This window comes from Mesocricetus auratus, unplaced genomic scaffold (assembly GCF_017639785.1).
Source record: "Mesocricetus auratus isolate SY011 unplaced genomic scaffold, BCM_Maur_2.0 Super-Scaffold_100024, whole genome shotgun sequence".
Classification (NCBI taxonomy): Eukaryota; Metazoa; Chordata; class Mammalia; order Rodentia; family Cricetidae; genus Mesocricetus; species Mesocricetus auratus.
Genome location: NW_024429205.1, coordinates 29,411,587 through 29,427,041, shown reverse-complemented (window position 1 = coordinate 29,427,041; position 15,455 = coordinate 29,411,587). Strand labels below are relative to the sequence as shown.

General features: G+C 43.7%; 1 long non-coding RNA gene across 4 annotated transcripts in view; it reads left to right on the top strand.

The window, feature by feature from the left end:
- The window catches only part of LOC110341542, a 29,216-nt gene extending 17,121 nt beyond the window's left edge, over positions 1–12,095 (top strand). For 2 of the 4 annotated variants that reach the window (XR_005870825.1, XR_005870826.1), the window contains 2 exons: positions 8,531–10,710; positions 11,677–12,095. This is a non-coding gene — a long non-coding RNA (uncharacterized LOC110341542). Of the gene's footprint in view, positions 1–604; positions 791–2,478; positions 2,842–8,530; positions 10,711–11,676 lie in introns of all 4 variants that reach the window. The other 2 variants (XR_005870824.1, XR_005870823.1) reach the window with 2 other exon arrangements.
- The last annotated feature ends 3,360 nt before the right edge of the window (positions 12,096–15,455 follow it).

Below are 15,455 nucleotides of genomic sequence, written 5' to 3'. Positions count from 1 at the left end.
CTGGAGCCGTCCCGGTCAGGGTCTACACGGGTCTCACCAAATAGATAGTGTGATTTGAGGTTTCAAATCATGCTATGTATTGATGACTTCATTTAACACAGTGGTTCTCAGCCTTGCTGATGCTGCAACCCTTTAATACAGTTCCCCAGGTTGTGGTGATCCCAACCATAAAATTATTTTTGTTGCTACTTCATAACAGTAATTTTGCTACTGTTATGAATTGTAATGCAGATATGTGTGTTTTCTGGCGATCTTAGGCAACCCCTGTGAAAAGGTCATTCGACCCAAAGGGGTCATGACCCACAGGCTAAGGGGAACTCAGTCTAAGTATCACTCAGTCACTTGTAGTCTTCTCCTGCCTGACCACAAAGGGAAAAAAGTGTTTGCAAGCTGTTAAATGAGTCACAGTACAATTGTTTGGCTTAATACCTGCTTTGTGTTTATGTGAAGATAATTTAATGGATTAGTTAGTTCTTTGGATGAACAGATCATCAGTGTGTGTGTGTGTGTGTGTGTGTGTGTGTGTGTGTGTGTGTAGAGATGAAAGGAATCAGCTCATATGATTATAGAGGTGAATAATGCTAACATCTGCAGAGAATTTCAGTTCAAATTTAAAGGCACGAGAACTGGGTCTGCTGACGGTGAAGTTCCAGCCTGAAGCTCTATGGGTTTGGGACCCAGCAAAACCCCACTTGGCACTTGGACAGGAGGAATTCTCTGTTCTACTCCAGGAAGCGCTAGCCTTCTCTTCAGTCTTTCATCTGATCGGATGGGGCTGCAGACACCTTAGGTAGGGATCTCCGCTTTACTCTGCCTACCAGTTAAATGTTAAGCTTGTCATGAAACACTGTCACAGCAGCCTTGATACTATAGGCAGATTCATTTTCACTAGGAACACATGGCCTTGGGCATGGACTCGTCAGTTACTGCTCAACTGTAGGGTAGGCTCCACGTACAACTCAGGCTTGGCCTTTCACTGCCTCAGGGACCAGGCAGAACAAGCCCTCAGGGCTTGGGGATCTTCTCTTCCCATTCTGAAGAGCTCTCCTTTCCATAGCCTTGACTCCACACAGCTACTATTGTTTTACCTTTATCGTTGATTCTTTCTGAGTGACACGAGCATTTTCAGACATGCCGTCACAAATCCAACGACAGAGTAGAAAAATGAGTAGGGGGGAACAAGTACAGATAAGGAAATGGAGGCCAAGTAACTCCACTCAGGTGTAACCCTGAAGGAGCATGAGGAGTGTCAGGGAGTTGGTCTCTCCTGCAGCCTTTTGTACGTGGGGCCACTCTCCACTAACCAGGTACTGGATAGTTGTCTTGGATGGAGGTTGTGATGTGAACTTCAAGACAAGGGCCTCTTGTGCAGTCAAGGTCAATTCCCCAGAGAAGAAACCAGCCGTGAGCCCTTCACAGCCACCCAAGTGGGATACCAATAAGGTTCAGCCATTATATGGGATCAACACAGGTTATGGAGCAAAGTTGAAACCATAAGAGGCTGGCCTTCTCCTGGCTTCCTAGAATGAAGTGGAACTGGTATTAGTAGGAGAAAGAACCATGTTTTCTAGGCTCTCAAGCTTATTAAGAGTGGGAACTTCCCCTTTAGGACACAGGACATAAAATTTGCGTTCAGGATTAGGTTCACGCTTACGCGTTTGGTAGATCTTGAAGCCTAAGCTGTGCCTGCTTTGTCTGTCTCTGGCGTCTCAGCAACCTCATGTGGAAGAAAACATTATCTTCAGGATTTAAGCAAAATTGCCCAAGGACATCTGTGAAGGAAGCAGCTAAAGCTACATCAGTCTGTTTCTGGCTCAGAGTTTAATGCCTGCTCTGGTGTATGGAGAGGGTTAAGAGACAGTGAAGACGCACCGGGCCTGTAAGGCATTTTTATTAAACGGACAGTCAAGCTGTGAGGTGAAATGTTTGTGGGAACTTAGCTAATTTGATCAAAAGTAATATATTTTTATTTTTCCTCTCCAGTTTTTTCACATAGGCTTGCTGGATTTGTACAGTGTTTTTAAATTTAATTTAGTATTATTTCCCAGTCCTTCTGGTTTGACTCAAAGTTGCAAGTTCCCAAACCTGGCATGAATAATAAATTGATAAATTTCCAAGGCTGGTGGTTATTTGATTGAGCATGAGAACAGAAAATGGAGGGTACTGGTTATCATTCAAAACACGAGTCTGTGCATTATCACTCCACCAGAGTGTATCCGTGATGGACACTAAGCAGTTCTTCAGGGGCGAGGCTGAGGAGATAAGGGAAGGAAGGGTGTCTCCTGGCTTGTAGGTGCAGAGCAGTGACAGAGTTGGTTTCTGAAACTGTTGCCAGTTGAGACTGCAGCCCTGGATGCTGCAGGCGATACCCAACGGGTTTGCTCATCCACACTTTCATCAGCCGTGTTTTGGAGGCATTCCTCAAAATGGGTGTTCATAGTTGGGATTTTGTTGACTTCTTTGCCTTCTTTGCTGCAGACTGAACATCGCCGACCATCGAAAGGGCTGAAAAGCTCTGTTGAAAAAGCCTTTTTTTTAGCTTTGTTGAAAAAGTCGTTCTTAGCTGGACTGTGGTGGTACACACCTTAATCCCAGCGCTCCAGAGGCTGAGGCAGGTGGATCTACACTGAGAAACCCTATCTCGAAAAACAAGCAACCAAACGAAAACAAAAGCCCTTCTTTCAGAAACGAAGTTCCCAGCTCAGGACACAGCTCTTCTCCCTGCACTGTCATCTGTATGGCCACCACCCCAGCACTCTCACCCACTGATAATTTCTGCCTACAAATGCTCGTCCGCTTCCTGATTCTCTTCGCTCCCGTGCAGAGCGTTGCACCTCAAAGGTCTGTGTTGCATCTTCCCTTTGCTACACGGAGCAAGCATGTCTGACTGCTTCTCCAGCACTTCGCATTGTACGTAATCATGTGGGAGCAGTGCTTGCTCGGTAAACGAGTGAGTGAATGAATGAAATACAATTGTTTTGTCTACAGTACAGCTTTATCAATACCAAAAGAATCACTAGCCTGGCTCTCCAACAGATTTGCTTGTGTTTCTTCCCCTACACACATGAACTTGTCAGTGCCCGTCCTCTCTGACATTACTATTAAGCTGTGATCTTTACATATGTTCAGAACGCCACAGAAACAGGTCTCATAGTCATGGAATACATGCAATTACCTTGCGGTCACCACTAGCCTTTCTTTCTTTCTTTTTTTTGTGAGACAGCCTCACTGAGACTTCTTCCTACTATTTTCATGGAAAAAGTGAGGTGTCAGGAGTTTTGATCCCTTATCTGGCCCTCCTTGGGCAAAGGGGAATGCCACCACTCTGGATAGGAGTCAGACATACTTGAATTCTTCCTGGAGCTCCACTACATGATGTTGTGCTTTGGGGGAAATTACTTATGCTTTCTGCAACAGCATCTCTTTTTCAAAAGATTTCTTTTAGTATTTTAACTGTGTTAGGCGTGTGCGTGTCTCTGCCTGTGCGTGTGGAAGTGTGGGGGCCAGAGATACCAGGTCCCCGAGAGCTAGAGTTACAGATGGTTGTGAGCCACCTGACACGGTACTAGGAGAACAGAAAGTGCTCCTATTGCTGAGCCATCTCTCCAGGGCCTGATGCAGTATCTCTTAACTGGGTATAATTATAAACGTTTTTGTGAAGAAGAAATGAAACCATAGAGGTAAAGTTCCTGATATGTTTTCTCTCCATGCGTAGTAGATGATACATGACAGCCATGTTTATTCTTCATGTTAGCTGATTGGGATGATACGGGAGTCATTTAGATAGAGGCCAGACTCACAGTTAGACAACATGATAAACATGCTGAATATAGTGTCTCTCAGGACTTTGGATATGAAAAATAAAATGTATTCTGTGTTCACAAAGCAATGTTTAAAGTACTGGAGAGCTGGTTCAATGGTTAAGAGCACTGGCTACTCTTCCAGAGGACCTGGGTTTGATTTCTAGCACCATAACTCCATTCCAAGAGGATTCTATGCCCTCATCTGGCTTCTGTGGGCATCAGGCATGCACGCGGGGCGCAGAAGTGTATAAAGACAAAACACCCATATTCATAAAACAGAAATGAGTAGAAATGTTGTGGAATATTACTTTAACCAGGCAAAGATGGTTACATTTGTTTATGCTGCATTTGTTTAGTGATGTAAAGATGTGTTTCTTTGCCTGCCTAAGGCACCTGATTGGTCTAATAAAAAGCTGAATGACCAATATCTAGGTAGAGAGGGATAGGCGTGGCTGGTGGGCAAAGAGAATAAACAGGAGGAGGATTCTAGGTGTGTGTGTCTGTCCAATTTTACATTACAAATATGATAACCAATCACATTAGATATTAAGATGGAAGAAAAATATAAAGGCTTTGTTGGCAGTATTTCTACTGGAAATATTAGGATGCAGGGTGATATACTTGGCTGTGGCCTCTAAAGAATGCCAGTCTTTCCTCTTCCTAAATCTCCATTTCTAAAACCATTCAGATTGAAGTAGGTCATGTGGTCAAAATACCCAAACAGAGTGATTCTGCTCTCAGAGATCCATGGATAATAACTGAAATAGTTGGAACTAGAGCTTACTGAGCATGTGTGGTGAGCAGACACTGTCTTAACTCTTCTACCAATTTTACATATTTCTCACTAGAAACATCTGTGATACCAGTACAGGCAAGGAAACTGGGCCTTAGATATTGTCACACAGCTAATAAAATCTAATTCTTTTGCTTTCTCTAAAGTCTTTATTAGATTTCCTATTCACTCTCATTCACATCTTCAGTATTGTATCAGCTAGTTTTTGAGATGACAAATGCCCAAGAAAAATCAACTTAGGGAAGGAAAACCTGAGTTTGATTTTAGAGGTTTCAGTCTATGGCTTTGCTCTTTCTGGGGTGAAACAGGGAAGAAAGGGGGATAACAGTAAGGAGTCAGGACAAGGCACACTGTTCAGTGAAGGCCCCCAAAGATTCACTTCCTCCAAATAGATCTCCCATATTCCACAGCCTTCTGATTGTCCAAAATTTGGATTCATCAATGGATTAAGTTGGTTAGATCAGAACCCTTACAATCTAATTATCCTTGGTAGATATATTCAGAGGTATTCCGTACTAATTTCCTAAGGTTCCCTCAACCCAATCACATTGACAATCAAGATTACTCCACCCACCCCTACAATATACACATTTTAGGTGGTGCATACTTGTATCTATTTATGGGAAATGGTATGGTTTTAGATCTTGCATGCAACAATCAGACCTGTGTAACTGACATAACCCATTACTTCAAGCATTTATCATTTGTTCATATTAGAAACATCAAAAATTCTCTTTTAAAGTCGATGATTGCTATCACCATGACGATCCCTCTAATCTATGTACTCTTGGGGGCCAAATTTTGGCCTTTCCCTGAGACTTCCACCTTACTGCCTGTTAAATTCATTAGCATATGTACAAATTCAAGCACATTCAATGTGATAAATCCTACCAGACTGCAAACTCTGAGAGAATAAGGAGTTTGGTCTCTTGTGTTTATGGCTATTCCCATTCTATAGTAGGAGATGTCTGTAGATTTGTCATTGACCTCTTTATCCTTGAATGAAAGATTGTCAGAAACTTAGATGCAGGAATATGTTTCTGGGTTGGGAGCTGGCATTTGAAGTTCTGTGCTATCTATGGGAAATGTCTTCTGATCCAGGGTCCTCACAGGTCAGCTTGACAAAACTATAGGTACGAAGTTATCCAGAATGTGTGGCTAGGTTCTGAAGATGGCTTGCAAGAATGTGTAAGATCTCAAGAGTAGCATAATTGCTTAGGAGAAGTATGCCTTCTCTTGGTTTTAGAGACAGAGTGAACATTTCCCCTAGATCCTCATATAGACAGTCTTGCATAATGAATCTACCATATCCTCAACTCATCTGTGATGGAATATTTGTTGCCATCATCCACTGTCTGCCCTCAGTAAAAAGTGGATGTTGTTTTCTGAAGGTACAATCAGGAGTCATCAGACATACCAGTGATGTCACTGGAGACGCAGCCACCCATCCCCCCATTCCTGTTTTAACCATCTCATTCCTCTGTGACACACCGTACAGGGTTTTAAGAACAACTGGGCACCCTGAGGAGGATTCATTCTTGGGTTTTTCTGGAAGTAGCACTAGAAGTTTATTTAAAAAAATTTTTTGAGGCAGAGTCTTCATATAAATCTTGATTTGAAGTCTTGATATGGCTGACCTCAAATGTGTGATCCTCCTACTTCGGCTCCCTGAGTACTGGGATTACAGTTGGGCACCACTGTACTAGACTAGTATTAGAAATTTAAATGCATGCAGGCTGACCCACATACACTCTGTGCTTTCTCTCCAACCCATTGCTCACCCTGAAGATATTAGATTGAAAAGACCACTCTACTTGGAGAGAACCCAAAGGAATGAAAAAGGTCTTGCTGTTTTCTGCAAATGCTAAACAACTCAGCAACAGTCACCCAATTTGATGCTGGTGCTCTTTATTTCAATCCAAATTTAAGACAAGGATGGCCTAACAAAGAGACAGGTCTAGCCCTGGCCCCACAGAACTGCGAGTTCTCCTTGGCCAGCTCTGGTGGTGTGACAGGGAAAGTGGGAAAGACTACACTTCTGCAGTTCTCTTTGGAGGAGTGAAATAAATTCTAAACCTACCGCTTTGTCATTTTTAAAGTCCCCCAAGTCTAGAGCCAAAATAATTAGGGATGCTGGCAGAGTTGCAGGAAAAAAACGCCTCTCTCAAGGCTTTGTTCTGTTCCGGTGAGTATGCCAGTTCTGCTAGGGATTGTGTAATCCCGACATCCCTGGGAGTATACCAACCAAGTAAGGAGACAGCCTCCTCCTCCAACCTGGTCCAGCAGGTCCTGAAAACAAAGAACCATTTCATTGCTCATAGAACCAACTTGGACCATGTAGGGCTGGATTTAAAGCTATGATCCTCCCAGACAAGGTGGCTAGGAAGGCACCATGTCTGCAGTTATTTAAGTCAGGATTTGTTGATCTGTGTTTAGGTTTTATGCTTCCTTTCATCCTTATCAAAAGAGAAGACAAAGAGGGTATGGGCAGTGCTGCATGTCCCTGCTGAGGACAGCAGCACAGGCTGCAACCTCAAAGGGTGTTATGAGAAATGTGATTACCTTAAAGAAGGGTGTCTCACCAGGGTGAGTGACAGACACCAGGACTGGTCTCTGCTTCCTGACCTTAGGTTTGGAGAGGTGAAGGCTCTAATTTTCCCTTTTAGCTACATCAGATAGACTGGGTTGTTTTGTTTTTTGTTTGTTTGTTTGTTTTTCAGTTATAACCTAAAAGGGATCAAGAAAATCCTTTCCCCAAATCTTTTTCTTTGAAGTATACACAGGACTTTGTTTCCTACTGAAAGCTGTTGGGTATACTGTTGAGTATACTATTAAAATGTATTTACTCTGTGAAGAGAGCTGCCTGAAACGTGAGCTGTTTTCTAGTAGGGACAATGGCTAGCAGGGAAGAAAAAGCTGTAGAAGAAAAACCATTGGGTGAGTCAAGACTTGGACCAGATGGCAACTCCCTCCCTTTAAGACTATGTTATCCCTCTCTCCATGACTTGCTGTCTTGGGCTTTTCCTCTAGAAGCAGTTGGGCAACCTGAGGCTTCATTTTTGGATTGTTCTAGAAGCAGCACTAAAATGGCCTGGAAGAGGGGAAGAGGGTGTTTTAAGTGAAGGAAATACTTTGTGTCCACTTCCTGTCTTCCAGAGCCACTATTAGACAAAACACTGTTTACATTCTCCCTTGTGCCTCGCCTGAGTTGAGGACAGAAGTGTGTGTGGGGGGGGGGGGGAGACCAGAGAGGGAAAGATGAAACGGAAAGGGAAAGGGAAAGGGAGAAGGTTGTGGGCAGAAGTGGTGGGGACAGCTTAGGCAGGTTTGCTGGAGCAGCTGCTCCCAGTTGTCCCCAGCAAAGGCCCCTAACGTCTGGTGCCTGACGTATCTGCAGGTACTAGAGGAGAGTAGAAGCAGGCGTGACTCCGGCTAGAGCCACAGGGGCTCAAGTCCTGTCCAGTTGCAATCTTCTCTGACCTTTGGAGCTTTTGAATCCGTAACAAGACCAGGTTGGCCACATGGTCTCAAAGGTCGCTTCCAGCTGGAGCAGTCCTTGGGTTGTGAAATGATGATCTTAAAAGCCCTGTGACTTCACCCCAGTACAGAGCCACACCTCACAGGGAGGACACCCTGTTGACACACGGGAATGACCAGTTTATGAGGCTTCTGTCACCCTTCGCTCCTAATGCTGAGTTTCACTGCTTGGTAGAAAGTTTACAGGAAAAATGTCTGGAAACTGCTCATTGGTTCAATTTCTCCTTTTAACCTTGAGATAAGAACACTCTTGTTTGGGTCTCAATTATGTAACTCACTTTCCCTAAAACTCTGCCTGACTATTTGCTATTCTGCTTTTTAGCTGCCCTGGTTCCTGCCTTTAATTTGATTGCCTTGTATTTATGTTAATTTTTTCTTCTGGTCTTTTCTCTTTCAGATCCTGACAGTATAATCACATTGTTTCGTGTAGTCAACACTGAGACTGGTGCCTCTGTCCAGGACGGACAGTGGCTTGTGGCTGCTCTGGGAAAGCTTTGCTTCAGGTTAAATAAAGAGATCTCCCCACAACCCAGATCTTCTCCCCCAGCCCCCAGCCCGTACTCCTTCATCCTTGTTTGTGAGCATCTCCAGGGATGAGAGTCATTCATGTACTCCTCAGAGCAGTCCTCCTTCTCCAGACCCATTGCCCATCATCCTTCCACAAGATTAGCTATAATGGTCTCATTTACTTACTCTGAGCCTTGCAGAGAGTGAGGATTCTATAGAAGCAGCACACTCAGAGAATATGGAACCACAAGAGGATGTGTGTGCTGCCAGAATGGGAAGAATTCAGTCCAGTTTTGTAGAGTTCTAATAGGTCTTACTAATAAAAGCCTGGAGTCAGAGACAGGGGAAAATGCTAAGAGATCAGACAGAAGAAGGAGCAAGCCAAAGCCACCTTTATCTCACTGGCTTCCCAGCAGAAAAAAGGTCCTGTTTCCTCCCGCCTATATTCCTTTCTCCGTCCAGCCATCTCACTGCCTGTCTGTCTGTACCAACCTCCAGACCTCCATGGTTAGCTAGTGGCAAGCTCCATCCCCTGATCTTCAGACAAGCTTTATTTGTACAAACAGAACATCACCACGGAGTTTTGCAGAGGGCGCTGGTGGAGGAAGGGAAGGAAGGAAGAGGGCTCCCAAGGTTAGCTGGGGTGTGCTGTGGGTAGACTCTGAGCCTTCCTAAGGGAGAGAGGAAGTAGGTGGTCTACAGCAGCCTCTGTGCTGGGCCTTCTGGACCTGCTGTTGAAGTCCTGATAACAGAAACCTGCTGTGTCATTTGAGTGCATTAACACAGGGCAGGCTGATGAGCATCCCAAAGGAGAAAAGCATGTAGACTTTACCTAAGGAATGTGGGGTGCCTCCTAGGGCTGAAATGTATTCCTCATTAGCTTTCCAGTAAAGCCGCCTCTGGATCCTGTGTGCGATGTTATCAATATGCTAAGCTTTATGATCTCGCAGGGAGAAAAGTCTTTCAATTTTAATTCTTTCTCTGCTAAAAACATGGCTTATCTCTGTTTTCATTTTGCTGTCGAAATCCTCTTACCTCTATATCCACTTCCTAACAAAATACGCAGTGACTTTTTTTTTTTTTGATGGGGGCGGTTCTCTGTGTAGCCAGGACTGTCCCGGAACTCAGACTGTAGTCCAGGCTGGCCTCGAACTCACAGAGGTCCATTCCACCTCCCAAGGGCTGGGATTAAAGGCCACCGCAGAGTCTTTTTAACCATGTCTCTCTCCACTCCAGTCCCCCAGGAGGTGAAGGCCCCGCCCCCCCAGCTCATTTACATGTTGTTTTTGCCTAGAACACTCTCTCTGCAGTTTTCATGCTCCCATCCAGGGCACAGGTCGGGCTACACCTCTCTTCTCTGGTCACCCCAACTAGAGAAGCCAGCTGGTGGCTCCGTGGTGCGCTGCTGCATTGCTTCATTTTCCTCACAGCAGTGACTGTCTTCTCCCATCCGATGAGGTTCGCAGCCACAGAGTCTGCGTCCTGTCTGCTGTGGTTTGTCTCCCTCTCTGGGAATGGTTCACCGGGATACCTGCTTGCAAAGGAAGCAGTCTCCTAATGGTATTCTCACAAAAAATCACATTTTGTAGAAGTTCTTCTGTACGTGTTAGTTTTCAAAACCAATTTCATAGGCACGCTCTAGCTTCTCCTTCAGGACAACCCAATGAGGCAGGTAAAACGGGCTTACATTTCTCTAGAAAGGCTAATACAGTGAGAAGCGCTGACAGCGAGGTAGCAGGACTTGTCTAAACTTCTTCAGCTTGTTAGTCCCAAGGCATGGTCTTTCCCCATCAGGGTCAATGCTTTCCATCTTCTGTCTCCTAGTCCTGTCTTGTGATTTCCCTTAACTTCCCAGAACTGAAAAATCCATCCTTGTGGGAGATGAGAAAGCGCCCTGAGAAGGAGGGTGAAGTATGCCTGGATTCCTCAGGAATGTTTAGGACAAATAGCCCAAACTGTGCCCAGGGTTTCGGCAGATCGCCGGACCAATCGATATGGTGGGAACCACTAAGTCTGGATAACAGCACTTCTCTCATTGCAGAAGGATTGTGCTACTTTTACATGGAAACGGTGAGGGTCTTGAACTTTCTTTTTTTTTTTTTTTTTTTTTTTTTTTTTTTGGTTTTTCGAGACAGGGTTTCTCTGTATTGTTTTGGAGGCTGTCCGTCCAGCCTGGCCTCGAACTCACATAGATCCGCCTGCCTCTGACTCCCGAGTGCTGGGATTAAAGGCATGTGCCACCACCGCCCGGCTTGAACTTTCATTTTTAATTAATATCAAAAGCATCAGCTACAATCCATATTTTTACCTTTAAGGCAAATCTATTTGATGAGTAATGAAAAATGAAAGTCATCATCACTGTTCTTCTAGAATAGATGTAATAACAAGAAATATTTTTTCTTTTGTGTCATAACAATTTAATTTGTGTGTGTGGCATATGTGTCTGCATGTATACAGAGACCAGAGGTTTATGGTGGGCATCTTCATCTTTAACCTTTGCCTTATGGCTTTTTTGTTTTGTTTTTTGTTTTTTGAGATAGGGTTTCACTGTGTAGTCCTGGCTGTCCTAGAACTCACCCTGTTAGACCAGACTGGCCTTGAACTCAGAGATCCACCTGTCTTTGCCTCCTCAAGTGCTGGGATTAAAGGTGTGTGCCACCATCACCTAGCTTACCTTGTGTTTTTACGGCAGGGGCTCTCACTTTTTGTCTAGACTGACAGGCTAGCCAGATCCAGAGGTCCCTTGCCTCCATATCTTCCTGTGCCCAGCTTTTCACATGGGTGCTGGAGTCAGGGCTCAGTCTTCACGCTTACACAACAAATATTTTATTTCCTGAGCATCTCCCAGGTCCACAAGTGTTTTAAAAATTATCTGGAGCAGAGGTTCTCAACCTTCCTTGTGACCTTTTAATACAGTTCCTCATGGTATGGTGACCCCCCAAAACTGTAAAATTATTTTTGTTGCTACTTCATAACTGTAATTTTGCTACTGTTATGAATCATAATGCAAATATTTGTGTTTTCTGATGGTCTTAGGAGGCCCCTCTGAAATGATCATTGGGCTCCCGAAGGGCGTGACCCACAGGTTGAGAACTACTGAGCTAGACGCTCTGACAACGTGGCTGAATGATTAAGAACTTGTGAATCCAAGTTAGCGTCCCAGCACCCACATGGTGGTTCACAGCCGTCTACAACTGTAGTTCCAGGGGGGGCAGTACATTAAATGCAATGAATAAATCTAGTAAAAGTTTGCAATAAAAAATAAAGTTACCTAGAAAATCAGTTACAGAACAAACACGTCAAGCTCAAAAGGTCAAAATACTTGGTCATTCAAGCTCTATTACAGAGCTATAGTCCTGAAAACAGCTTGGTATTGGCACAAAAATAGACAGGTAGACCAATGGAATCGAATTGAAAACCCGGGTATTAACCCACACACGTACAAACATCTGATCTTTGACAAAGAAGCTAAAAATATACAATGGAATAAAGAAAGCATCTTCAACAAATGGTGCTGGCATAATTGGAGACTGGCATGTAGAAGAATGCAGATCGATCCATGTCTATCGCCATGCACAAAACTTAAGTCCAAATGGATCAAAGACCTCAACATAAATCCAGCCACACTGAACCTCTTAGAAGAGAAAGTGGGTGGTACCCTTGAACGAATTGGTACAGGAGACAGCTTCCTGAACATAACACCAGTAGCACAAGCAGTAAGATCAACAATCAATAAATGGGACCTACTGAAACTGAGAAGCTTCTGTAAGGCAAAGGACACAGTCAGCAAGACAAAAAGGCAGCCCACAGAATGGGAAAAAATATTCACTAATCCCACAGGGTTGATCTCCAAAATTTACAAAGAACTCAAGAAGCAAGTCTCCAAAACACCAAAGGACCCTATTAAAAAGTGGGCTGCAGAACTAAATAGAGAGTTTTCAATAGAGGAGTCTAAAATGGCTGAGAGGCACTTGAGAAAGTGCTCAACATCCTTAGCCATCCGGGAAATGCAAATCAAAACAACTCTCAGATACCATCTCACCCCTGTCAGAATGGCTAAAATCAAAAACACCAATGACAATTTATGCTGGAGAGGATGTGGTGAAAGGGGGACACTCCTCCATTGCTGGTGGGAGTGCCAACTGGTCCAGCCACTTTGGAAATCAGTGTGGAGATTCCTCAGAAAAATGGGAATAAACCTACCACAAGACCCAGCAACTCCACTCTTAGGCATATATCCAAAAGATGCCCATTCATACAACAAAGATGTCTGTTCCACTATGTTCATAGCAGCTTTATTTGTAATTGCCAGAACGTGGAAGCAACCTAGATGTCCCTCACCTGAAGAGTGGATAGAGAAAATGTGGTACATCTACACAATGGAGTACTATTCAGCAGAAAAAAATAATGGAATCCTGAGATTCGCAGGCAAATGGATGACACTAGAAGAAACCATCCTGAGTGAGGTAACCCAGTCACAAAAAGAGAAACATGGCATGTACTCTCTCATATATGGATTTTAGACATAGATCTGGGGAGTGCCAGCCTACAATCCTATGGCCAGAGAGTCTGGGAAACAGAAACTTTATTTAGTGGCTGATCGAAGAAGAAGCAGACTCCCTTGGTTAAGTACTGAGCTGAACTCAAGAAAGCCAGTATCAGAGAGGGAGGACTGATGATCAAAGGGATTAAGACTAGGCTGGTTTAACCCCCAGAAACAGCTGACCAGACAAAGGTTAACTCTTGAATCCCAGGCATCAGCCTGGGAATCCAGCATGGGACTGATCAAGACCCCCTGAATCTGGGTGTCAGTGAGGAGGCCTAGGGATTCTATTGAGCCTTGGGCAGCAGATCAGTACCCATCCCAAGTATACACACGGACTTTGGACTCCCATAGAACAATGTGAGGTGCACTCTCACCCTGAACTCTTGGGAAAGGGTCTAGGCCCTGCCCTATATGAAATGACACACTATGGACACCCCCATGGAGGGCCTCACCCTCCCTGGAGAAATGAGGGGATAACGGGGGGGGCACGGGAGGAAGGGAGGGAATGGGAGAGGGACCTGGAACTGACTTGTGAAGCAACCTTGATTCTTATCTAAATTTAAACTGGAAAATAAAAAAAAAATACTTGGTCATATGCAAAGGTCATCAGAAGTGAATTTCTACAGTTTCTCTGGGCTCCAATTCTCCATCAATAAAAGATATTTTAAAGAAATGTTGATGTGTTTGTAGGACCTGAATATGATCCTTCTATGACATTTTTATTGACAAATAGCCATTTTAAAAAAGCCATGTATGCTTAGAGAGACAGCTGAGCAGAGCCTGAGGACCTCAGTGAGGTTTCCGGGACTCTTGCAAATTGTCCTCTCATCCCTGTGCGCTAAACAAATGAGGATGTAAAAAAGCATGCAACTCTTACATTCACAATGTGAACTCACTCATATAACCAGACATGATCAAGACATCAGTGCCTAACGGCAGCCTACAGTTTTCATCTCTCCTCAGCCTGGTGGCTAGCATTCCCAAAGGTAAGCACTCTGAAGTTACGCGTGCACAGTGGGTTAGTTTCGCTGTTGGTTTTTTCCTATCATCCTGTCTGAACACCTGTCTGTTCATCTGCCTCTTCACACCATTGTTGTGATGCCCTTCCGTATTGATGCTTATCAGTGCAGTCGGTTTATTGCCACTGCCTCGCAGTGTGTCGCTGCTGGGGTACATTGTGCATCTACTCTGTGGTCATTTGGGTTGGTTGTTAGGGCTACTATAAGTAGTGCTTTAGTGCGCATTCTTGTACGGGTGTTTTGATGAAAACATATATGAATTTCTGGGAGTTAGGAGAGTGGCTTGCTGGATCATAGAGCATACAGACATCATTTTGCCTCTATGGTAGTTGATTCCTGGACTGTGTGAGCATACTGAAACCTGATGATGCTCAAACTCCTGATATAAAATGGTATAGCACTTCATATCACTTATCGCCTCCCTCCCTCCTTCCTTTTTCTCTTCCTCCCTTCATTCCGTCTTTGGTTTTCCTGTTTAGATAGGGTTGCTCTTTATAGTCTTGAGTAGCTTTGATGTCACAACATCACTTTGGATGGCCTCAAATGCCTGGCAATGTTGCTGCCTCAGCATCCTGAGTGCTGGCTTTTCCCTTATACATTACTTATAGTATTTAATACAATGCAAATACTATATACTGGAGATCGTATTGTTTAGGGAATAATGACAAGAAAGAAAGTCTGTGACGTGTTCGGTACCAATGCAATAATCGCTCAAATATTTCCCATCTGAGGTTGGCTGAATCCCTGGGTGTAGAAGTTGCACATCCAGAGAACCCATTGTTCATATATCCATAAATAATGCAAGTTTCCCAAAGTTATTTCACTAATTTATCCTTTTGCCATTGATTCATAAGAGGTCTAGTTGTCTCACATTATTGCCAACACTTGAAATTATCTGTCTTCTCATTTTAGCTGTACTAGAATATAACCTATGCTAGCTTCTGATACAGTTAAATTATGATTAATTTAATTTGTTGTAATTTAATAAATGTATCTGTGGGATAGTATATAAGAAAATCAAAATCACAAAGATAAAAGACCAATGTTGATACTCTCTACACTCTTGCTTTATTCTTTATTTTCTCCAAATAGATAACTTCAGTCAGCTAGCATGACAGCAAGGTTCTTGAGGTCAAGAGTTTGCCATAGATATATGTGATAGTTTATACAGTCCTTAGCAACTGCTGGGCATGTCATAGCTGCTTAATAATCTCCAATTGTATTGGGCTGACCTAAATGATGGGGGCAAA